Here is a 6,677-nt window from a genome sequence, read left to right on the forward strand (position 1 = left end):
TGACCCTAAAGAATTACAGTAAAACCTCTCTATTAAGGACACCCTCCGGACTGAAAAGTGCTTCTCTTAACAGAGAGGTGTCGTGATTAGAGAGGTCAAATTGAATGGAAACTAACACTTTGGGACCAAACCTCGCGTCCTTAATAGAGAGGTGTCCGCTAAATGAGGTTTCACTGTACTAAAAACTAGTAAACACTCTTTAATCTGAAATGTCAACTTTGCTTGAAAATTATTTCTAGAAGGTCCTATCGGCTTGTTTAGAGAGCGCCTTCTAAAGCCTGATCAAGGCGCTAGGCTACCCTACCAAAATATCTGAGTTAGGCCTACCTAAATTTTGCATTTTTCGTTTAACACTTTCGGTTTCACTCCCATCGACAGTCACTTTATACAGACCGATCCATAACTCCAAAGCATGATGATGTGGCCTAGTATAACTAGGGTATTCAGCCTTTTTGTCTTATGAATTAATTTTGATATTCTTCTCTACATACATACAGTGTCAGTGACAGTGAATCAGAATGCAATTTGGCACTCATTTTTCGCATCTCATGCATGTATGTGGTCTGAGAAGGAATAGCAGCTCTGGCAACACAACTTGTTTTGAATATTTTCTTCAAAATTTGACAAGGAGCTCATCAGAGCAGCCACTGTGGTTGGGAAGGTCTATCATATCATATTTTTGCCTCCTTTACAAGGCATGGCACTTAATTGTCCCTGTTAGACCAGCGGAAATGTTTACAAATTTAGATATCCACCTCTTCCTCGAGACTTCTCCAATATTATACCAATATCTCTAATGGTGTGTTCACACTGGATGCGAATTGAAACCGAATTCCGTAGAGCGCTCTCCGGAATACGAATTGATTAATCCAGTTTCAGAACGGTCGCGTCACACTGGCCCGAATACGCATTCAAATTGGTTTAAAACGCGCCACACTCAATGCATACTAACGACGCGCCATCTATTATTATTATTATTATTATTTATTAACCTCCCATATGGGAGAATAAATTTTACGAGTACAAAACATATAAGTATATAATATCACAGTATCACACAGTCATTATTAACAAGTTAAAATCACGTAAGGTGCTTGACCATTTCCATCTCCCGGCCATGCCTATTGCCAAAGTTCGGGTCAAAGAGGAGTGTCCTCAGCGAGTCAACACCACCGTCGCTATTAGCGGAGAATCCCGGCCTCGCCCTCGAAAACGAGGCCAAAATCGGGGAAAACCCCGCCGCGACGATGTTGCTGACCAGCGTACCTTTGACCAACGAACCGGCGGCAACATACCTTGCCAGGAAATGGAAATGCAAGTCACGTGCAAGGGAGTTGATTTTTCCCTATTCTATGGCATAACGAAAAACGATTTGAGTTAATGAGATCATTTAAATACATCAGTTAACTAGTTCGGAGCACTAGTTCCCGCGGTCAAAGGTCACTTTCCATGCGCCGCGCGCATGCGCAGTGCGATCGAAAACCTTAATTCGTATCAAGCGCGTCACACTTGAAATCTCAATACGGTTTCGTTGATTCGGATTAGCTGATTCGCATTCAATTCGGTTTAAGAACCGTGTTGGTTAAAGCGGATTGAGATCGGTATGAACCGAATTGAGTGTGACGCCCCAATACGTATCAACGTTTTAATTCGAATTCAATTCGTGTTAAAACCCCAGTGTGACCACGGCATAATGCATATCCACCCCTTCCTCGAGACCATCCCAATATTATACCAATATCTCTAATGCATATCCACCCCTTCCTCGAGACTACCCCAATATCATACCAATATCTCTAATGCATCCTTCAAAGAAAACACTGCGATGTGTACTCGATTATGCATGATTTATTTACATCATGGGCAGGCTCTGTTGGCCGATTGGGCAGTTATGCGCAAACCGTACCATCGTCATTTCCGGGACTGAAGATCTGAAGTGTCGTATAGCCGCTACTATTGGTTAAAATTTACTTCCACTGATCGGAAATGATGTAGTTTGATCGCATTCTACTTTAAATCCTTTAAAAAGTGGCACTTATTTCTTCAATTGATGACCTTCATTTGGGCGTGATCGGGATTGTAAAGTCGTTCCATTGTATTACATGTATGTCAGCGCACTTCCTACAGCGGAACAGTCCCGACCATTTCCGAACAAAATTTAGGTCTAGGATTGTGCCAAGGTTCAGAATGTTGTGACGGTATGACACTGGCAACTGCTCCAGCCTATAGTCCCCCATTAAGAAGTTGGGCTGGAAGATGCGGCGGTACGTTTTGAGTATAGTCATGCGAATGATATGACCGGCGGTTCAAATTGAGTATCGTCTCACACAAGCCGGATTTGACCTGTTAACCCTTTTAAGGACAAAAGGTATTTTGATGATCACACCGGTCTGACAAAGTTGCGGCACTGAATAATAAAAGGTACAGCGTAGAATCTGGGGAATCCCCTCCGTGTGTTTCTAAAACATGGACTGGGCCATTTGCTGCAGCCGGAACGAAGTTCTAACGTGTACACTATTGTTCGCACAGATGCGAGATCAGGCCGGCCGTAACGACGGAATTTGGTTGCTTGCAGCAGTGCGAGATTAGTCCTTTGAAGGGTTAAGCATTAGCATCACCTTCATTGGCTTCAAAGGAAACACTGCGTTGTGCTTAACTCACTGCCTATAAAATCATGCTGTGAATCAATTAACGATCCTGCCAAATATGCACGATTTAGATGCGAGCGCAATAGACACCCTGCGAAAATAAATTTCGGCCATTTTGAAACGACCCTTTTCACCACTTTTAACAGGCAACGTTTGTTTACCATCATAGAAATAAAGATATACAAGCTTATTTAAGCAATTTACTTCCAAGTCGTCCATGCCTTTCAATATTTATGATATTTTGAATGCCTTTGGTGATGTTTTGATTTAAAACATGGCTTTTATCTCATAAGTAAACTTACGCTGCCTGTGAAAAGATGGCCGAAATCTATTTTCGCATACGGTCTTCGCAGTGTTTTCTTTGAAGGTGACATGGGAACAAATTTACAATCCCCGTTCACAGCCTAAAAAAGGTTATTGGTTGACTTTAGAAGTGCCACTGTTCAATGGAATTTATAGTTCAATGTGATCAAAAATATGTCATTTCCGATCGGACGGGGATTGTAAATTTTAGCCGTGACATGCATTTAACAGGTCATATCCGGTATGTGCGAGACTATACTCAAATTGTACGGTTAAAATTTACAATCCCCGATCGGAAATGACGTAGTTTGATTTGATCGCATTCAACTACCCATTGAACAGTGGACTGAGTGGTGCTTCGTTAGTCAACCGAGGACCTTTTTATGGGGTGTGATCGGGGATTGTAAACTCGTTCCAATTGTACCGCTGCAACTTCCCGACCAACTTCTTGAGTCTGGTATTAAAATTACGCTTCCTCTGATTTAATTGGATAATTGACAGGTCCTGCACTGGCACTGATTGACAGGTCACATGCTGTCAAAATCACAAAAATATTTCCTCCATATGTCAACTTACCAGAGCCACTGGTCAGACTCTACGCATTTTACAGCCATTTAAAAGGGTTCACTGGGTTATCTACTTCATATGTTTTCCTTCCAATTGATTGACTAAAGTTAAATGCGGATAAATCATGAGTTTATTAGGTCATTTGTGGTCCAAAGGGCAAAATCTGCAATCGAGGAAAGCCATCTTGCGACTCATTGGTAATTTTAATATATATTATATGTTTATTTAGTTAAATAATGATGATTTATGATTCAGAAAAAAATCGCTTGAAGTATATAAACTTATCTCTTGGTCAATTAGTATTTCATTGCTTAGATTTTGTACTTTTTAATATCAAGAATGCAGTATTATAAAATATTATCAATCAATTCAGACCCAATTAAAGGGACTAGTTTGATCAATTATCACCAGATGGCATAGCCTAGTACCATTAAGCCCCGAGTGATGGCGCTAAGGCAATTCTACAGGCCACGTACCTATAATAAAGTTTTAAGCCGTTTTCTCTTTAAAACGGTGCTTTCTCCATGCTCATAACTTTTTCCGAGACGTAATCCGGGAGGAACACTTTCAAAGCCAAATAGACCTATCCTAGCCTGTCAAACCCTGAAATTTTCGTTGTAAGCATGATAATTTCAGGGTTTGGGGGGTCTGAAATTAGGGTGGGTTGACGGCTTTTAACCCGCGAGTCAGCTTTTTCACCACTAAGGGTTGAATGGAGCCTCAAAATCACATAAGTAAGCCAATTCGATTGAAACTTCGGATGAATCTGCGCATTTGATAGGACACTAGTTTCGTCTCGGATGAATCTGCATATCTTGATAAGACCCTAGAGATAGTGAGAAAGACGGAAGATCTAACAAATCAAGTTGGCTGTTTATTAGTTATTATATATAAGTACAGAGGGCGCTGTGTGTGAACACAGGCGATTGATACATTAATATCGTAACATCCCCTTTTGTTTATATATAGAACAATATTACAATGAGTAAAGCTTCGGAGCTTTTTAACTGAAAAAAGTCCAATAAAATTCTGTAATAAAAGTTATGCAATTTACATGTGATTACTCTAAAAGAAAGGAATGGAATTTCGCTGAATTTTTGCGTTCTTGTATTGTAAATTACTTTATATCAAGTGAATCCTGAAAGTGAAATGTTATTACAATCAATTTATAAACACATCTTTTGGCGATAGACCTTTGACCTTAATGTTTGATGAGTTACTAAACTATAATACTAAACTATAATGTGCGGCGGATACTTTCACTATGCGGATCTAAGTCACTGAATTACACTATGCGGTTGTGTGAGTCTATAAATCCAGTTTGTCAGGCGGTTTGACAGAGCGTCCTGCGCGTGTTTGATAGAGCGCTGGTGGCTCAGGCGGTTTGATAGTTTCTGGAGTGTCCTTGGAGTTCGAGCTGTTGTCATTAGTGTACGGAGTGTTGTCTCTCACGGCTCCATTGCTGCGTTGGGGCGTAGCTGTCGGGCAGTTGTTATCTCGAGATGGAGTCATTGGACGGTCCTGATGATGATTCTCGGACGTTGTGGTACATTGGCACTTCCGTGGCGTCACAATCCCGTTCGAGTGTAGGACATAGAAATCTGTGGTTTCTTCTTACTTTCATGCCATCGTCGAGCGTTACTTCGTAAGATCGTATACCCGCATGTTTTTGTATTTGACCTTTTTGCCATTGTTTTTGAAATGGTCTGATTGATTGGACACGGACGTTTTCACCAACCCGCAAGCGCGCTAGATCTTTGGAATTCTTGTTGAAGTTTCGGACTTGCTTGGCAGTTTTCTTGGCTTTTCATTTCTTGACATCTGTTTGCGTGATTGGCTTTAGCTGCGACTTCACCAATGGAAGCTGTGTCCTTGTTCGTCTACTGAAAAGTGTCTGAGCTGGAGAACTGTTCATTCCTTCTGTTGGCGTATTCCTTATTTGGAGAAGTGCGAGATGGCGATCTGTTCCTGCTTCGATCGATTTCTTGATCAATCGTTTGGCGATTTTGACAGTGCTTTCAACTTTACCATTGGATTGCGAGTGTCCTGGCGAAATGGTGGTATGCTTAAAACCATAGGTTTTGGCAAAGTTTGCAAATTCTCTGGCGTTGTACGGAATATTATCGGAGATACTTCCTCAGCGATTCCATGACGTGCGAAGTGAATCTTCATTTTCTCAATCACCTCCGGGGCAGACTTGGTTTCCAACTGATCAAGTTCGAAAAAGTCACTGTAGTATCAACTGTTACTAGGAAATCCTCTTGGTTGACTGAAAATAGATCGGTTCCTATTTTTGTCCATGGAAGGTCTGGTATTTAGGCAGCATTTTAGTGCCACTAAAGAAGAAGAAAAAAGAAAACATTTCTCGTAATAACGACTTTTAATCTCGTAATAATGACTTTTAATCTCGTAATAACGCCTTTCTTTCTCGTTATAACGACTTTTAATCTCGTAATAACGACTTTATTTCTCGTAATAACGACTTTCTTTCTCGTAATAACGACTTTCATTCTCGTAATAACGACTTTTAATCTCGTTATAACTACTTTTAATCTCGTTATAACGACTTTATTTCTCGTAATAACGACTTTAAACTCGTAATAACGACTTTCGTTCTCGTAATAACGACTTTATTTCTCGTAATAACGACTTTATTTCTCGTAATAACGACTTTCATTCTCGTTATAACGGCTTTTAATCTCGTTATAACGACTTTTAATCTCGTTATAACGACTTTATTCTCGTAATAATGACTTTAAACTCGTAATAACGACTTTCTTTCTCGTAATAACGACTTTTGAGAAAGAAAGTCGTTATTAGTTATTAGTTAAGTTATTAGTTAAGTTATCGGCGGCCGCCGATAACTCCCGCCTTGCCCGCCAGGTAATCTTTCGGACGCACCATCATAAACGGGTGGCCAATCAAATTTCTCGACACAAAGTAATTGAATGACGGCCTGAATTGATAGCGCCAACCTTCGGATCAGGTTACCCTTCCCCTAGGAGAAGGCTATCGCCGATGTGTAGGAGATAGAGGGGTTAGAATTTCTGTTAATGGCTGCATCATTGGACCACGAATGGGAGCTCTGTACAGGAGCACAATCATAATGTACACGTAAATCTTGAACCGTTGGATTTAGGCCCTATATAAATGTATAAC

General features: G+C 40.5%; 1 protein-coding gene across 1 annotated transcript in view; it reads right to left on the reverse strand.

The window, feature by feature from the left end:
- LOC135502545 (uncharacterized) overlaps positions 1–3,695 on the reverse strand; it is a 31,212-nt gene extending 27,517 nt beyond the window's left edge. The window contains exon 1 of the mRNA XM_064795493.1: positions 3,528–3,695. The gene's annotated coding sequence lies outside the window, so the exon portion shown is untranslated. The remainder of the gene's footprint in view (positions 1–3,527) is intronic.
- Between the last annotated feature and the right edge of the window lie 2,982 nt (positions 3,696–6,677).

This window comes from Lineus longissimus, chromosome 18, assembly GCF_910592395.1.
Source record: "Lineus longissimus chromosome 18, tnLinLong1.2, whole genome shotgun sequence".
NCBI classification, from domain to species: Eukaryota; Metazoa; Nemertea; class Pilidiophora; order Heteronemertea; family Lineidae; genus Lineus; species Lineus longissimus.